This window comes from Diabrotica virgifera, chromosome 4, assembly GCF_917563875.1.
Source record: "Diabrotica virgifera virgifera chromosome 4, PGI_DIABVI_V3a".
Lineage (NCBI taxonomy): Eukaryota > Metazoa > Arthropoda > Insecta > Coleoptera > Chrysomelidae > Diabrotica > Diabrotica virgifera.
The window spans coordinates 39,451,043-39,471,698 of NC_065446.1; positions in this window are offsets into that span (position 1 = coordinate 39,451,043).

Here is a 20,656-nt window from a genome sequence, read left to right on the forward strand (position 1 = left end):
GAGAAAGCTGGAGTACTTCGGACATGTAATGAGAGGTCCCAAATATAGGTTGCTACAAAATATTATGCAAGGAAAAATAGCAGGCAAACGCGGTCCATGACGAAGAAGAACCTCATGGTTGAAGAACTTGCGAGATTGGTATGGTGTTGATACAAGCATGCTATTTAGGGTGGCAGTGAATAAAATTAGGATAGCTATGATGGTAACCAACGTTCTGAAATGACATGGTACATGAAGAAGAAGAATGTTCGATTACAAATTATTTTTGATAGGATCGGCATCACCGTGCTAAAAACTCTCATAAGGACTGCATTGCATATGTTCCTTATGCTGTAAAGTCAAGGTGGGATGGACTATAGATAAAAATAAACTTCATATTCGGATTCAGCGACCTCGAAAACATAAAGAATGACCAAAATTTGCCATTCACCTATCATTGTCGCTTTTTCGATTTCTAAGCCTCAAATTAGGTTAGTTTTGTCGTCTAGTAGTGGAACAGTGTGAGAAGTTCAATCGTGTAACCATCCAAAAATTCTACAAGTTTTAATTCACGTATTTCAATTCCCATTCTGTATATAAGGTTTTAATATGGGCCGTACAAATATTCGAATGGTAGTTAGTTATTCTAAATTATTATTATTGTTTGTTTTTTATAAGCATTCCCATTCCAGCTTCAACTTCGGCGAAAAACACTTGATGTACCTTCGATTAGAATAAACGAGAACGAATCTTCTGTATTGGAAAGCATCGCTAGTAAAATTAAAGAAAGAGCGAAATTAATTCAAATTGCCAAAGAGCCAAAGTTACTTGTTCTAATGAAAGTAATTACATATTTTGAGAACGATTTCCGAAGTGGAAATCAAAACTAAACGTAACTTAAAAATGAGCGTATTTTTACCGGCAATTGTGGTTCATTCCCAATATGGTAAAGAAAATTTAAAATATTTTGATTTCGATTGAACACAAGTTAATTAACAGAAGCTAATTAAATATAATTCGGAGAGGATACAATCTTTATAATCCATTTTGTTATTTGCGTTAATAGTAATCAATTAACCGATGTTAATGTAATTGAATACTAAAAAATGTATCTTTTTAAGAAGCATCCAGTTCCCGCAGTTAAAAAAATGTAGCTTTAGGCAATTTAGGAGGTATACAATTATAAGAAGAGCTTTAATTATTATAAAGTATGCAGAAGAGTAATTAGAGGCAGGCAATGGTTCATTAAAATTCAATTTTCCATTTTTCAAATAAGTGGCGATTTCAGAATTTACAAGCATGACGGGTATATTGTTACCACATCCGTTTTTTACAGCACTACACTATTTTCACTTTTAATGACCGGGAATGATTTTGCTTTATAGGAAAAATTGCGAAACTTTCATCACTATATTTTTCCTTTTTCCACATACAATATCCCCGCCTAGAAAAAAAATTACAGGTATCTGATAGCTTTAAGTCATGGGATGGATTCAGTTAAAAATACGTATCGAGGTACAGTCACATCCGCCCTATTTTTTTAATACACGAGACAAAGTCTGAAAATGTAGTTTTTGCTTGTAGCATTTTTGGATTTTAATAGTAGCATTGCATTGAGAAACTATTATGTTATAAAGAAACAGTTAATATTATAAGTTGAAATCCATCGACAGTTTGCCAAGATAATTATTGCAAAAAACCGTTTTTTTTGTTTGTTTATTTATTTTAAATTATGACAACTTGACATATATATGTACATCATACTAATGATATCATCCATCTGGACGCGATGACGTCATCGATGATTTTTTAAATAATAACAGGGGTCGTGTACTAGTTCATTTGAAAGGTAATTCAATTCTCTATTCAGTAATATAAATATTAACATAATATCTTTACACCTACAGGATGTTCAAATTTTTTTTTAAATTCATTCATTGACAAAAAAAGAATAATGTATACAGAGTGAGTCTGTAATTTGAAATAAATTCAATATCTCAAATACTAATCGTTTTTTTGAAAATTGCTTAGACTCGTCGACTAGTATTTTAAATTGTCCTTTTTGACATACAATAATACTGTATACAGGATGTCCCAATTTAGAGATATAGCATCATCGTTGATTTTCTTAAATGGCAACACTGTCATTTTGATAGCTATTTTGATAGGGTGTGTAAAGTTATACATAACTGGAAAATATCAAATTTTTGTTCTTTATCATTTACAAGATAATAAAAAATAACAAAGTTATGTCAGTAATTTGGAATAAATTCAATAATTCAAATACTAATTGATTTTTTGAAAAATGCTCAGACCGGTCGATTAGTATTTCAAATTGTCATTTTTGACATACAATAATATTGTATACCGGGTGTACCAATTTGGAGATATGACGTCATCGTTGATTTTCTTAAATGGCAACACTGTCATTTTGATAGCTATTTTGAGAGGGTGTGTAAAAACTGCAAAATTTCAAATTTTTATTCCCTACCATTTACAAGATAATAAAAAATAACAAAGTTATAAAAAACAAGTAATCAAATAATAATTGAATTTAATTATTTCACTTAAGCAAATGCTCATAATGTTGCCCGTTGATTGACAATAATTGAGGGCAACATTATGAGCATTTGCTTAATTGAAATAATTAAATTGAATTATTATTTGATTACTTGTTTTTCATAACTTTGTTATTTTTTATTATCTTGTAAATGGTAGGGAATAAAAAATTGATATTTTGCAGTTATGTTAAACTTTACACACCCTATCAAAATAGCTATCAAAATGACAGTGTTGCCATTTAAGAAAATCAACGATGACTTCATATCTCTAAATTGGGACACCCTGTATACATTATTATTGTATGTCAAAAAAGACAATTTGAAATACTAATCGACGGGACTGAGCATTTTTCAAAAAAAAAGACGATTAGTATTTGAGATATTGAATTTATTCCAAATTACAGACTCATTCTGTATAATTTATTTAATTCAAAATGCATTTTACTGCTGTCAGAAATTAGAAAAAGTGTTTATTTGACAAATAAACATTGCTTTTCGCTTAAATTAAATGTTCAAAGTGCCAAGGGGCAGTTGGGTGGCAGCTTGACCGTTGAATTGAAGCGCAAAGTAATGTTTGTTTATCAAATAAAAATTTTATTTCTGTTTTCTAAAAAAAGTAAAATATTTTGAAGTAAAGTAATGTTATTTAAAATAATTTCAAGAAAAATGAAAAAAATTTTCTTAAAAAAAGGTATATTTATTTAAAAAATCCTGAAAAGGGCCACAGTTAAATAAATAAAACTGTAAGACATTAAGTCAACTTTTAAAGAGTTGTACCTTTGTATTTTTGGGTGGCTCAGCATGTTAAGCTTGCAATACTGATGATGCTCTTTTTAGAGAGCCAAAACGTTCTGTGATATTTGTGGCCCTTTTAAGGTTTTTTTTTTAATAAATATACCTTTTACTAAGAAAACTTTTTCATTAAATTTACTTGTAATTAATGGTATACAGCCAGCTACAGGAAATTTTTCTTTGTGGATAATTTTATAAGTTCTACATATACACGGACTACAGTGACGGAGGTACGTTTTTCTGTCATTTCCAACTTAATGCGTTAGAGAGAATTCGATAATCTATGGCGCACTGAAAGAAGGATTTGGTATGAACATTACCAGTTTCACTCTTGGTCAATTGTACTTAGTATATTGTCGTGTAGGCAAAAAATCCACTTCTCGCGCCTGGCAACACAACGAAAAATATACCTAGTATATCACTGTGTGCAACCTATTCAGCCAATGGTAACATTGTTGCCACGCGAATTAGCACCTTTTTGACCCTTTTTTAAACTTAATTAATTTAATCTCAATATTAGTATGTACATTATTTGACGGTTTTTGCTGTAAATTTTAAAGAATTTGGATTGACATGAAATTTGGCATACGCATAGCCAACATGTCAAAGAAAGAAAGTGATATTGTGCCGATGAGTGCTTTTGCTCTGGGGTAAGTTCGAAATTCGATAAACTGACTAATTCTAAGCAACTTTTATTCTATACAGTCAATATTTTTCGAGTTATTTGCGAGTGAGTATGTTCATTTTTTAACAAAACAAACACGTTTTTAGACAATTTTTCGCAAATGATTCAAAAAGTAAATATTTTATTGAAAAAACTATTCTTAATAAAAATATAGCTTGTGGAAAAGTGAAAAAAATGGTGTATATGTTATAGTCAAAGCCCGAATTTCAGGCACTCCTAGGTTTGACTAGGCAATCCTCAGGTCTGACTGACGGTCTTAGTCAAAGCCCGAAATAAATTACAGTTTCGGCATTTAACTAGTCAAACCTAGGAGAGACTACGTTGGTTAGGCAAAGGTCGAAATTTAATTTTATGAAATCGGGGTTTGACTAGTCAAACCCCGATCAGCTCTTAAAATGTCGTAATTTATTAGATTAGGTTTAATACAACGTCATTTTTTAATTTTAATGTTTATTATTTTTATATTGCCGTAATTAAAATAAAAAAATTAGTGTTTATTCTCACATGTTGAGGCATTATGGCATTTAGAGTTGCACAATACCTACGTTAGCCCTTTTACACTTACGTAATTTGAAAGAGGATTTATTATTGCAGTAGCATTTTATAAGTCCTTGTCCTCCAAATTTAGAACCTTTTGTACTAATTTCTCTTGGATGCAGATACAGCTTAACGTCTGGAACATCTTCGAAATTAAGAAATTTCTCTTTGTATTATCTTATTTGATTTCTTGAAAAAAGTGTGTTTATTAGTGTGTGTTAACTCTATATAAACCGTCAATTGTTTTATCTTGTATGATACTGAAAATATTTCGAGCATCCTCTTTGGCTCTATCAAAGCTGGGGATAGGTATTGTTACAGTTTTTCCGATCGAAATTGAAGGCACTTTTTTTCACTTATTGTTTCATATCATTAGCCTGGGCATGAAGACCTTCAATCGCATTTCCTTTATTTATTTTAATCTTTTCTGTATGTGCACAACGCATGCTCGAACGCGTACCAAGGAGATGCTCGAAATATTTTGGGTATCATACAAGATAAAACAATAATTTACGGTTTATATAGAGTTGGTACGAAATACGGAACAATAAACACACTTTTTTCAAGAAATCAAATAAGAGAATGCAAAGAGAGTTTTCCTAATTTCGAAGATGTTCCAGACGTTAAGCTGTCTCTAAGAGAAATTAGTACAAAAGATTCTAAATTTGGAGGACAAGGATTTATAAAATACCACTGCAATAAGAAGTGCTCTTCAAAAAGTGTAAAAGGTCTAACGTATTGTGGAACTCTAAATGCCATAATGCCTCAACATGCGAGAATAAACACTATTTTTTTTATTTTAATTACGACAATATAAAAATAATAAATATTACAATTAAAAAATTCTATTAAACCTAATCTAACAAATTACGACATTTTAATAGCTGATCGGAGTTTGACTAGTCAAACCCCGATTTCATAAAATTAAATTTCGGCCTTTGCCTAACCAACGTAGTCTCTCCTAAGTTTGACTAGTCAAAGGCCGAAACTGTAATTTATTTCGGGCTTTGACTAAGACCGTCAGTCAGACCTGAGGATTGCCTAGTCAAACCTAGGAGTGCCTGAAATTCGGGCTTTGACTATAACATATACATGAAGTTTCTAGACCTAGTAGAAGCAGACTTATAGCTAAAGAAAAATGGGTTCATATTCGCCAAATTTCAAATAAATATATTATTATTTCAACGTGAAATGACCAAAAAATAAAGCACTTTTTGGAAAAAACTCATTAACACTTTTTTAAAGAGTTTGAAAAGCTTTATTTCTATTTTTATAAAAAAAGATTCTAGTATCAAATGTAAGCAAGTTAGGCTCAAAATACAGTTGGTCTCTTTTGATTTGGCAAAAAAAAATCGGGAAAATTACCCCCTAATTAACAACTTAAATAAAATTAATCGTTACCGCTTCACAAGTTGCTTTATTTATATTGTGTTTATATGATCTGTAAGTTTCATTGATTCAACGTACTTATTTTAAAAAAAAATTGGTTTTAAAGTAAAATTTTTAATTTTGAAAAAAAAATGCTTTTTTTCAAAATAACAGAAATTATTAGTAATACCAAAAATCTCAAAGAGTAATAAAATGTACGTTTTGCTTTTCTGGATATTTTAGATTTTTTGTTTTCCTGTTAGACAAAAATTGGTTATAAGTTTCCATACACTCGGGATTAGTGACTCGTTCAAGCCTTTTTAACTACAGCCTTTTCAAAAATAAGCACTTTGAACCGCTGAGACTTACATATCGTATAAAGAATAAATAAGCAAAGTAACTTGTGAAGCGGTAACGATTAATTTTATTTGGGATGCTAATTAGAGGGTGCAACATTATTTTGAGCGTAACTCACTTACGTTTAATGTTGGAAGTTTTTTTACGAAACAAAAATAAACCTTTTTTTAAACACTTTAAAAAAGTTGTAATGGGTGTTTCCCAAAAAGTGTTCCGTTTTTTGGTTATTTATCGATGAATTATTCGATTTGGAATTTGACGAGTAAGAACCTACTTTTCATTAGCTACAATTTTGCTTCTACTAGGTATACAGGCTTCATAATATATTCACCATTTTTTTCACTTTTTTATAAGTTATATTTTTATTAAGAATATTTTTTTTCGACAAAATACTTTTTGAATTATTTGCGAAAAACCGTCTAAAAACGTGGTTATGTGGTTGAAAAATTAACATATTCACTCGCAAATAACTCGAAAAGTATTGACTTAGTGAAGAAACTCTATAGAACAAAAGTTGCTTAGAATTATTCAGTTTATCGAATTCCGAACTTATTTTGGACATATATTTTTTTACCCCCGAGAAGGGGTGAAACTCACCCCCAGGGCAAAAGCATATATTGGCACAATATCACTTTTTTTCTTTGACTTATTAGCTATGTATAGTATATGCCAAATTTAATGTCAATCTAAGCGGTTCTTTAAAATTTAGAGATTTTGCAATATTTTACCGTTAAAGAATGTAATATATAAAAACGTTAATAATAACCCAGCTAATAATTTAATAGACCATTTACTAATTCTAAGGTGATAATAAGTTTTCTGGTAATAATAATAATTACACATTTATTTGATTTTTTAGTTTAACTAAAATAAAATTTCCCCGTACATTGCCCTTAAGCTAATTTTGAAACCGTATCCTTCAGCCACTGTAACGATTATTAATATCCGAAGAACGAGCTGATTTATTTAATGTCGATCCAAAATGAAGATGGATCATCTCGATCCCCATCATTTAGACAAGCACGAAGCCCCCTGGCCAAAGCCGTCTGCGTTAGACGTATTGGATCGGGTTCGGGAACAGCTCAGCGCTCTGGAGGACGGCTTCCACTGTAGTACTTCATAATAATTCCATTAAGGCCCGTCATAATTCACGAGGGGGGATTAAATGGGGGGAGCCTAATCAGGGATCCGAGAGCGTAATGTAGATATCTACGATACTTGTTATTTCTAAAAGGAAATTCCACGACACGTTTGGGGTTTCGAGTAATTAAAATACTGTATATATGCAGAAACGCAAAAAAAAATAATGTTTTATGTCACACTAGTTCATTAGTGTATTTTATTGCTTAGTTATCGACTGCATAAATGCTGCATAATAGATATTTTATGTCCGTGTGGGAATAAAGTGCAGTTTATGGCTTGCGCGAGCATTAAAATACAAAAATAGTGTAAAATAACTTACTTTTTAATAACTTTTATTATATAAAATAATTATATACACAATATGAAAATACGTCTCATTTTATGCCACGTATACATGGTGAGGCAGATAAAGGGCCTATTAGAAATATCTCGAGAACTAAAGGTAAGAGAATCATGAAAATTGGAATACAGGGGTTTTGAGGTATGACCTATTTAATGAAAATATTTTGGTCTCTTTGCTACTTCGGGTTATACCGGAAGTTGATTGTAACTTCGTTTTTTCAAATGGGACACCCTGTATATTTTTACATTTTTGGATTCTGCTCGACGTCTTCTTTCTTAAAATATGAGGTTTTGTAATATTATACAAGGTAGTTTAAAAGATAATTACGGTTTTTTATAAATTTTGTAGCAAACTTCACACCCTGTAGAATTGTCCTGATTTGATATCAAAAACTCCATTTATGTTCAAGTGATTTTGAATATAGTATATTATTATTAAAAATTATTAATATAGCAAAACGTTTAATTTTAGTATACAGGGTTGGTCGAAAAACTCGGAATGAATATTATCTGAGTTTTCTTAAATTGAACACCCTGTATTTTAGTATTGTAATGAAATGATATTTTATAGTATTTTTTTAATTCTTAAGCATTCCCTATACCTAACTGCTTTAATTTGTAAGTCATTCGTAGTTCTTTAAGCCTAACATTAATTGCAACAAAAATCACGTGAAATTTTATTAGGTTTGCCGTGAAAATATTCAATTATAAATAATTCTTCGAAAATAAACACATATTATTCTCGACTGACCCTTAACTTATTAATACCTACGTACTTTAGATTGTTGGTGTGTTTAATATTAATAAAAACATACAATATTCTATCTAGTTGGCTATGACTGACACTAAATATGCTTAAACATTTGCTTTGCTTAAACAATCTACTATTTTTGAAGTTCCAGTTGCTTTGCTACCATTGCTAATATGAATTTTTCTAATGAGGACTTGATTCAGATGTTTTTTTTTTATCTAGGAGAATATAACAAATAAAAATGTGCTACTAGCAATAAGAGTTTATCATCAGCAATTCCATGATAGACGACAACCTAAAAGAGAAAATTTTCAAATTTTACTAGAACGGTTTCAACGAACTGGAAATTTAGATTAGGTACGAGAAATCTGAGGGACCAAAAACATTTTAAATGATTAAAATGAATTAAATGTTAGTGTCACTGAGAATCTGCATCTTAGTATGAACGTTCTCGTAATCTAAGTGTCTAGTACGTCGAAACTATTCTAGTAAACTTTGAAAAGTTTCTCTTCTAAACTTTGAAAAGTTTCTCTTCTTGGCTGTCATCTATCAGGGAGTTGCAGATGATAAATTCTTATTGATAGCAGTACATTTTTGTTATACTTACTCTCCTAGAACAAAAACTTAACTAATCAGTTCCCTATTACAAAAATTTATATTAGCAATGGTAACAAAGCAACTGAAACTATAAAAATAATATAATGTCTAATGTTTGATCAAGTTTAGTGTCAAAGCCATAGCCTACTGAGTAGAATATGGTTTGTTTTTATTAATATTTTATGCACCAACAATCTTAACAACGTAGGCATTTTGGTATCTCATCCAATATTAATAATTTAAGGATAATTCTAGATTAACATGTACTTATTTTCAAAAAATTATTTATGATTGAATATTTTCAAGGCAAACCTAATAAAATTTCACGTAATTTTTGTTGCAATTAATGTTTGGCTTAAAGAACTACGAATACCTTACAAATCAAAGCAGTTAGGTATAGGGAATGCTTAAGAAATACAAAAATGCTATAAAATATCATTTCATTACAATACTAAAATACAGAGTGTTCCATTTAAGAAAACTCAGATAATACTCATTCCGAGTTTCGACCAACCCTGTATACTAAAATTAAACATTTTGCTATATTAGTAATTTTTAATAATAATAGACTATATTAAAAATCACTTGAACATAAATGGAGTTTTTGATATCAAATCAGTACTATTCTACAGGGTGTGAAGTTTGCTACAAAATTTATAAAAAACCGTAATTATCTTTTAAACTACCCTGTATTCTACAGGGTGTGAAGTTTGCTACAAAATTTATAAAAAACCGTAATTATCTTTTAAACTACCCTGTATAATATTACAAAACCTTATATTTTAAGAAAGAAGACATCGATCAGAATCTAAAAATGTAAAAATATACAGGGTGTCCTATTTAAAAAAAAACGAAGTTACAATCAACTTCCGGTATAACCGGAAGTAGCAAAGAGACCAAAATATTTTCATTAAATAGTTCATACCTCAAAACCCCTGTATTCCAATTTTCATGATTCTCTTACCTTTAGTTCTCGAGATATTTCTAATAGTTTATCTGCCTCACCCTATATATAGTCCAGTAAATGACCGTTTTGGGGTGTAATTTTCAGCGTCACGACGGATTTGCTTGATTATTTGGATTTAGGTTCTACTTATCCTTCACTTTAAAGTTGGAAATGTGCCGTTGGTTGCTTTTAGTTGGGGGGTGACAGTCGCCCCTTGTCGGGGGTGGAAAAATATATGTTTAAAATAAGTCCGGAAATTGATAAATGACTAATAGGGAAATTGCATAAAATTTTAAATTCGAAAAAAATGCTATAAATCACAACAGAACATAATCTAAAACATATATCAAAGAAAAAAAAGTTTTTTGAAGTTATACTTCTTTAAGCACGAGGGTGAATTTTTACATTCCCTGGCGCATGCGCACACCGACAGTATGTTAGTAGCTACATCTTTATGTAGCGCAAATAAGGTGTGCGTGAAAAGAATATATATTATTGTTTTTAGTAAATATATTTATTATAATTTTTGTGTCTTTGGATTTGTCTTCCTCGGGAATAAGATATTTTATAATAATAGTAAGTATATTAATTTAAAGTATTTTTGTATACTTCACTTTTTCTATTAAATTTGTCAGTATGTATGAGAAATCTTGTAACCTGTCAAAGCAAAGGGAGTATAGCGCAGTGGTAGAGCGCCTAACCGGAGATCGAGAGGTCCCCGGTTCGAATCCCCGTGTGTTTTCTATTTTTTTTTTATTTTTCTTATTGTTTTAATAAAAATCTTTGGAAAGTAGTAAGTAAAAATTAGTTTAATCTTTAAATAAAATACAAATAACCTGTTGAAAGTATATTTATTTCGTTGAAATCATATAATACAAGTATAACTTCTTACGTGCGTACAAAGTACACACACATTCTTTTTTTGTCTTTCGTTTGGCCCCTAAAGACGATTAAAAATTCAAATTATAGCAGGCAGCTCAAAACGCGCCCTCATTGGTCGTGACGTCATATCTATTCTGGCGGTGATGTTGACGGAATTAATTGAAAACAATAAGAATAATGTAACAAAACGAACGGTAAATATTTTATTTATTTTGGTAACAAAAAATGTGTTTCGCTTAGGTCTCGGAAAAGGGTCGATTGTTAGTGAGAACGGTCGGTGTGTGTGAATCGTTCACATGCTGAGTAGTGACTGAAAAGAAAGTCACAAACGATAATATGTTTGTGTTTCTTTCCTCTGACCAGATGAGCAATAAATCATTTAGGTCTGGCGTATACTTTTGCAGTTTTAAGAAAACAATTTCGAATGCATTAAGTGAGTTGTTGAGATAATTGTCTGATATGGTAATTAATTTATGGGGTGCAGTTTGTTAAACCGCACAAACGAAAAACAGATGGTGAAGGATACATTCAGTTTCGTAAAACCATGTCCCTCTTAACATCTGGTTTGTATTTACATGTGAATTTTGAATGACTAATGTTGTTTCGTTTTTGAGAAAAAATAATTAAAAAATAAGAAAATAAAATTAGCAGAAATAGTAACTGTAGCGTATCGCTATATATCATTGTAGTAATTGATGGTCTCACCATTAATTCGTAAGGTTTGACATTCGTTATGACACTCAGTTTTATAAATATTTTGATAGTTTCTATTCCTGACAAAGCTTGTCACGCACGGGGAGCTAAACTATAATATACAGGGTGTTAGTAAATAAGTATGAAACATTTTAAGGGCTAATTCTACATGAAAAATTAATGCCGGTTTGCTCTATAAACATATGTCCGCAAATGCTTTGTTTCCGAGATACAGGGTGTTGAAATTTTTATTTCAAACTGCCAATTTATTTATTGCTCTAAGACCAGTTGAGCTATGAAAATGAAATTTGGCGAGTTTTAGTTGGTAGTTACTACGCATTTTTTGACATACAATTAAGAATTTTGTATTCATCATTGGCGCGCCTACGGGTAATGGTCTGAATTTTTTTTAAGAAAAAAATTGTACGCCACTGAGATATTTTGAATTAAAAATTATTTTTAAATTCCACGTTTAATTTATTATAAAAATCCTTTCTTGCCTTTTTTTCATATGGTGCACCGTTTCTATGCAGAAAAATAAAACATCTTGACGCGTATTTTTCATTTTTTTTTAATAAATTATCAAGAAATATTCAATATAATAATACTAAACTGGAACAATAACAGAAAATATTACTAATAAGATTTTAACTAGGTGCAGAGCTACAACAAAAATGTTAAAGCTGCTTTTAGAGGTTATAGAAGAATTTTATATTCATCACTGGCGCGCGTACGGGTAATGGTCTGAATTTTTTTATGAGAAAAATAGTACGCCACTGAGATATGTCAAATTAAAAATCATTTTTAAATTGCTGGTTCAATTTACGACAAAAAACATTTCTTGCCTTTTTTTATATGCGGCGCCGTTTCTATGCAAAAAAATAAAACATCTCAACATTTACAAAGTATTTGAACTAAATCCTTTGAACCCATTCAATATTTTATTTGAACTAAGTTTCTATGCATATTATGGAAACTACCTCAAATACTTTGTAAGCGTTAAGATGTTTTATTTTTTTATATAAAAACGGCGCCTCGTATGAAAAAAAGGCAGGAAAGATTTTTTGTCGTAAATTAAACGAGGAACTCAAAAATGATTTTTAGTTTGACATACATCAGTGGCGAACTATTTTTTTCTTCAAAAAATTCAGACCTTTACCCGTACGCGCGCCAATGATTAATATAAAATTCTTCTATTACCTGCAATGGAGATCATTTTAAACATTTCTTGCAGCTTTGCACCTAGTTGAAATCTTATTAGTAATATTGTCTGTTATTGTTCCTATTTACTATTATTATATTGGATAGTTCTTGATGATGTATTAAGAAATGAAAAATACGGGCCAAGACCTTTTATTTTTCTGCGTAAAAAATGTGCATCATATGAAAAAAAGACAAGAAAGGATTTTTATCAAAAATTAAACGTGGAATTTAAAAATAATTTTTAGTTTGAAATATCTCAGTGGCGTACTATTTTTTTTCTTTAAAAAAATTCAGACTATTACCCGTATGCGCGCCAATGATGAATACAAAATTCTCAATTGTATGTCAAAAAATGCGCAATGACTACCTCCTAAAACTCACCAAATTTTATTTTCATAGCTCAACTGGTCTTACAGCAATAAATAAATAGGTAGTTTAAAATAAAAATTTGATACGCAAATTTGTCTCGCAAACGAAGCATTTGCGGACATATGTTTATAGAGCAAACCGGCATTATTTTTTTATGTAGAATTAGCCCTTAAAATTTTTCATACTTATTTACTAACACCCTGTATATTATAGATTAATTAGCGCAGCATGCCCCGAACCTATCATGAACTTATCCAGGATACGTTCGGAGCACGCTGCACGAATAAATCTATAATATATATTATAGTTTAGCTCCCCGTGCGTGACAAGCTTTTTATATTTTGAGTGTTTTTGTTAAGACATATAATATATTATTACAATGACATACAATAAATGTCATTATAAAATACAATTATGTGACGTCACAAGTGTTCGCGCGCTTTTTGGGTCGTTTGAAATGATTTAAATACACAGAAGATTTTAAATTTGTACTTCTAAGTTATTATGAGTTTTTGAGTATTATTGAGACGTGAAAGTTTGGAAATCTAATTTTTAAACAAAACTGAACATTATTATGTAACAAAAAAATGTGCAAGTTCCCTATTGTACATGGATCTTCAGAAGTGTTATGGTAATTTAAAAATAACTCGATTAACTTTGACCGTAGGCTAACACCTCTACCTAGACACAACGAAAATCGCGATACCGATTCAGACCAACTGACAGATCAGGAAGGGCACACGACGACTACAAATATTAGCGTAAATAATCGAGGAAGATTATAAACGATAGGTCACTTCTATATAAACTACCACATCGCCTTTGGCAATGTCTGCCGCAGTTGCAGATAAAACGTCACGACCAAACAATAATTTTAAACAGTGATCTAAAAAGCCCGAATACAATCAACAAAAGTAAATTTGTTAATTTTTGAAAAATATATTTTGAATAAAAAATATAGCTACGAATATCACTAAATACAGTTAATAGAAGTTAAAAGTGCCCGTATGTCTCACACTATCTAATAGACCTAAAATAAACTTTTCCCGATCAACGTAGATAGTATTTACAATAATTCACGAATAAATTACCTCTAATGAGGCGCTTTATTGGCTTTCAAACGAACGCCCATGTCTCTTGTAAACGACAAAGCGATATGATCGGTGTCGAATCATTATGGAGTAGACAATCTATTGTATATTTTTTTAAATTGAGTTTTGAACTGCTCCAACCAAGCGGCACGAGACACGTTACACTCGTACAAATATAGTCAAATTCGCTCTTGTAAATTACAAATCTTGTAAATATACAGAGGGGCAAAATTATGGAATAAATTCATTTTTTCTAAAATGGACGATTTTGGAGAAAAATCCCAAAACAACATTATTATTTTTAAATTACACTTTTTTGGCATATATTTCATACTAATGACGTCATCCATCTGAGCGTGATGACGTAATAGATGATTTTTTTAAATGGGAATAGGGGACGAGTTGTAGCTCATTTAAAAGCTTGTTCAATTCTCTATTCAGAGATATAAACATTAACATAATTATTTATACAGGGTGACCAAAAAAAATAATTTTTGAATAAATTAATTGACACAAAATGAAGAATGTATGTAATTTATTTAACTCAAAATACATTGTACTGCTGTCAGAAAATATAAAAAATGTTTATTTCACAAATAAACATTTCTTTTCGCTTAAATTAAATCTCAAACAGCCTCCCACGTGCCTCTCGACAGTTTGAACATTTAATTCATACGAAAAGCAATGTTTATTTGCCAAATAATAGTTATTTATGTACCAAGTCAGTAAAGTGTCTGTTACTTTAACTCGTCTGTTACTCGCCTCGCTCGCTCTTCTCGTAATATCAGACTCGTTCGATAAAGAGTCTTTACTGACGTGGTGCATACAAAATTTTATCACCAACACATATTTTTTAAATTTAATGTCGTCCTAACCACTGGGGTTATAAACGACAACAATGGAAAATACATATTAAAAATAAAAAGAGATTGTAATATTAAGTAAATACATATTATGTACATACTAACAAAAAGTATACCTGAAAAATTTGTGATACAATTAAATATCTTTTATTCCTATTTCCGTTAAAAACTGTATGATATTGTTGATATTTGTATTGTCTCCAAGAAGCTCAGATATGTCCCTGGGATGGTTGAGTTTACTTCTCGTTTGCTGGTATATTTGACAATCGGTCGTTAAGATATGTATGTTTTATTGATATAAAATAATATTTGCTAACATAATTTGATATTGGTTTTAACACTTACTTGCAATTTACAATTTAAGAACTTTTTAAATTTTAGACGTCATAATAATTTCATGACAGTGATGACAAATAACTTGCAAGATGGCCGCTTTTGATTTTTAATCGATAGTTATCAATTAAATAATTACTAAATCGGTAAAGTTTTAATTTATTTTATATGAATATAATTACAAAATACTACAGAATTTCACTTTTTGACATAAATTTAATTGATAATATCGCAAATTGCGTATACCCCATTCCACGAATATACGTCTGTTTTGGATTATCGCCACAACGAATATTTTACTGTGCAAAATATGAAGAACGAAAGTAAATTGCAAATTATATTGTTGTTTATTGGAGTAATTATTAGAGCAAAATACTTTCGTACTTCTTATGTTGCACACTAAAATATTCGTTGTCGCGATAATCCAAAACAGACGTATATTCGTGGAATACACCATACAATATTTTTAATAATTAAAGTAAATAAATTGTAAGTCCACTCAAATACTCGCCATTCGATTACTGCCATCGACCATTTACATTCAATCTCGGTTAATTTGATTAATCGCGGCAGGTAAAGTAAAATTCTTCTTTCAGTACAATAAAGTGTTACTTTACTGCCGCAAATGAGGGCAAATGAGTACAATAATGAATGACTTTAGTGACGGTTGGCGATAAACATTATTTTCTCTTTTCTTAAAAAATTTCAATATATTTAATTTAAAAATTAGTCATTAAATTTTCTGCGCAAAAAATTAAAGTGAACTTAGTTTTAAATAATTAAACGTCATATAAACTCAGTTTTTTGTGCTCTTTTCAAATGTGCAAACAGACGGTGAAAATTTCAATATAAAGGGTGTTGTTTCAACGTCACAATTACTTTATGTTTTTTGTTAATCCGGACCTGGATTTTTCTTATTACTAAATGGGTCGTTCCAATGTAAAAATTTCAATATAACTTCAAAATTAAAGTCATTAAATTGTTTGGACAAAAAATTGAAGCAAACCATTAAACTTAGTTTTTTGTATTCTTTGCGCTCTTTTGTTTTGTTTCAAGGTCACAATGAATTTATAATGTTCTTTAGTCCGGACCTGGATTTTTGTTGTTATTAGTAGTAGTGGGTTCCAAGTGAGACATATGTGTACCAAATATCAAAAAAATATACAGGGTGGTTCTACAGTTATGGGTCCAGAAAGAAATGGGCAAAATCGATAAAACACCCTGTAACTCGGTTATACAAATCGGTGAGGCAATAAATGTGGTTCTCAGTGACCTCTATTTGCCATTAGATTAAGCATTTCTCTTTCCCAATGAAACACCCTGTATAATACTAAATATTTTTAAATTATCCATCTTTATAATTGAATCTTATACTTAGTATTGAAAGACGTTAACCAGAAGATGACGCTTTTATTCGAATATTTTTCTTTCATCATTTCAAAGAGCATTTGATCACAAAACTTTGTTTTTGCTTGTCTGATTTCGGTTCCATTTTTTAACAAAAATGTTCTGGGAACGATATAACCGATGATTTGGTCTGACACAAAAGTGGTCGTCACATGCACTTCTTTCCGACAAAAGCTCTAGTAAGAAAAAACAAAGAAATAGCGGAAAAAGAATAGAGACAATGGTTTTTCCGATGTTCATGCGAGAGATATTGTGAGATGCAGCTGTTGTTATACAAGATGACACACAAAACGTGTAGAAAGTAGTGTCTTACAGTTGAGTAGATTTTTAATTTAAAAGAAAACAGACATATAAACTTATATAAATGAAAATGGGTTTTAGTAGATTTGACATTTATGTGTTATTTTTTATTTTTTATATTCTTCGAAGCTTACCATATTCTATACTATGAGCAAAGTATGAAATTTGGGATTTAATATATGATATTTACAAGTAGTCCATTCTTTCACGATTTTTGCTGTAAATTTTAAAGAACCGCTTGGATTGACATGAAATTTGGCGTACGTATAGCTTACATGTCAAAGAAAAAAAGTGATATTGTGCCGATGTGTGCTTTTGTCCTGGTGTGACTTTCACCCCCTCTTAGGGGTAAAAAAATATATGTCCAAAATAAGTCCGGAAATGGGTAAACTGACTAACTTTAAGTAACTTTTGTTCTATAGAGATTTTTAGCCAAGTCAACACTTTTCGAGTTATTTGCGAGTGAATATGTTCATTTTTCAACAAAATAACCACATTTTTAGACGGTTTTTAGCAAATAACTCAAAAAGTAAGTATTTTGACGAAAAAACGTTCTTAGCAAAAATATAGCCTATAAAAAAGTAAAAAAAAAATGGTGTACGCGTTAGGTCTCTTGATCTCGTAGAACCAGAGTTATAGCCAATGAAAAATAGATTCATATTCACCAAATTTCAAATAGAATATTTCGACGTGAAATATCCGAAAAATTAAGCACTTTTTGGGGAAAACCTATTAAATATTTTTGAAAGTGTTTAAAAAAAGCTTTATTTCTGTTTTTACAAAAAGTTTTTAGCATTAAATTTAAGCAAGTTACGCTCAAAATAAAGTTTGTCTCTTTTGTTTTTGCAAAAAAAAAATCGGGAAGACCACCCCCTAATTAGCAACTTAAATAAAATTAATCGTTACCGCTCCACAAATTATTTTGCTTAGGTTGAGTTTATATGATCTGTAAGTTTCATCGATTCAAAGTGCTTATTTTTGAAAAAAAAATGGTTTCAAAGTAATATTTTTAAAAATTTAAATTTTGAAAAATATGTTTTTTCTCAAAATAACTTAAAAATTGTTAGACACCAAAAATCTCGAAAAACAAAAAAAGTCAGATTTGCTTTTCTGAATATCATGTATTTTTTTGTTTTTCTGTTAGACAAAAATTGATTAAGATTTGGTGTTTCTAAATTTGCATATTATATTCGTGATCAGTGACTCGTTCAACCCCTTTTAACTACAGCCCTTTCAATAATAAGGACTTTGAACCGATGAAACTTACAGATCATATAAACAATATATACACGAGTCAAGGAACTTGTGAAGTCGTAACGATTAAGTTCATTTAAGATACTAATTAGGGGGTGATTTTCTCGATTTTTTTAACAAAATCAAAAGGGACTAACTTTATTTATATTTACTGCCAAATAACTCGAAAAGTATTGACTTAGTGAAAAAACTCTATAGAACAAAAGTTACTTAAAATTAGCCAGTTTATCCATTTCCTGACTTTCTTTGGACGAATATTTTTTCACCCCCAAGAGCGGGTGGAAACCACCCCCAGGGCAAAAGCACATATTATCGGCACAATATCACTTTTTTTCTTTGACTTGTTAGCTATGTGTATGCCAAATTTCATGTCAATCCAAGCGGTTCTTTAAAATTTAGAGGTTTTGCAATATTTTACCGTTAAAGAACGGACTAAAGTATAGAATTAATAACAAAAACATTTTTCCGTTATACTTAGATATTGAGTTTTATACCTAACTAGCTAGCGAACTTTCAATTTAAAAAAAAAACACATTTTCAAAGGTTTTTGCGAATTACTCAAAAGTTATGTATTTTAACAAATAATCATTATCAATCAGTTAGAAAACGAAGCTTATAAAAAATACAGAAAGAATGGTGAGTTGGTGTCTGTAGCCCCAATACAAACGGAGAAATAGCTTATTGAAAGTTGGTTCTTCTTCGTCAAAGCCAAAATTGACTGTTTCAATGTGTAATAAAGAAACCAATGCATTTTCGTGGAAAACTCATAGAACTTTTTTATTAGTGCTTGAGAAAATCTTTATTTTTATAGCACCAATAGCAGGTGAGTTATAACAAAAATAAGATTGGTCCTATTTTTTTGCGACGAAAAACGTGAATATCACCCCATAATTTACGTTGTTTACCCCAAGAGTAAAGGCACCCTAGGGCACGTGGACAACTTTGCAGTTTAGAGTAAGTAAAACCTATAGCCTATAGTAAAATTTTGTTACAAAATCGGTGCAAGCTGAGAAAATTATGCGGGAATATGATCTATAACTGGACTACAAACTGGTTCTAAAATTATTCTCATAATAATGATCTAATACTAATACAATCTAGAGAATTTTAATATAAAAATACATAAAATGAAAAATTATCCAATCCAAATATTTTCAACGACTGCCATTGATATTTACATTAATTATTAGTAATAAAGAATGTAAATTTACACAATATATTAGCTGTAGGTATTTTGTGTTTGAAATTTCCGGTGTGAAACTTTATTCGTATGTAATATTAATTAGAATAAATATAAAGTTACTAAGTATAAGTTATATTTCCTTAATGATTAAATACTTGTTTCCATTTAACGGTGATATTTAATGTAAATAACTAAATTAAAGTAAAAATACTAATTATTTTGCCATAATGGCCGAACTTCTCAATTCCACAAAATACAAACGCGTCCCAAACGATCCAACTACCTATCTAGAAAAAACGACCAAATCCATCATAAATAAGTCCACTCTACCTCCAGACATCAAAAATGTCTTATACAGTCGAACCCGCTTATTAGAGTACCGGTTATAGGAATATCCCGCTTTAAGGAACGGAAATTTGAGGTCCCGAAACGTTTCTATTTACTCCTTAGTAAATGTATCCTTTTATAGGAATACATTTTAATTAATTAATATCGCTTAATCGAATATTATTCAAGTGGACGAACAACTTTTTATTCCAAATTATTATTATTTTCCAAAAAAATTAAATGTTGTTCTGAAGCTATTTCCTTGTGGCATTTTTATGATTAATTATTTATATGGGAAATAAGCCACAATTAAAATGAAAAAAATAATTTTATTAACGTTTCGACGCCCAAATCGGGTGCCGTTGTCAAAATACAAAATATTACTAAAATAAACTAAAGTGTTGTTGCTAAGCAAAAAAATTCTTCTAATAATTTATTTAATCTCACTCATTTTATAAATTCTTGAGTTGGGGTTAATTTCATGTAATCGAATGAACTATCTTTCAGTAAGTCGTCCCAGGAACGCAACTCATAAATATTGGCAATATCATTTTAAAGTCTTCTACTTTAAAATGTATAATATATGTCTGAATTGCCAATATAAATGAGTGAGATTAAATAAATTATTAGAAGAATTTTTTTGCTTAGCAACAACACTTTAGTTTATTTTAGTAATATTTTGTATTTTGACAA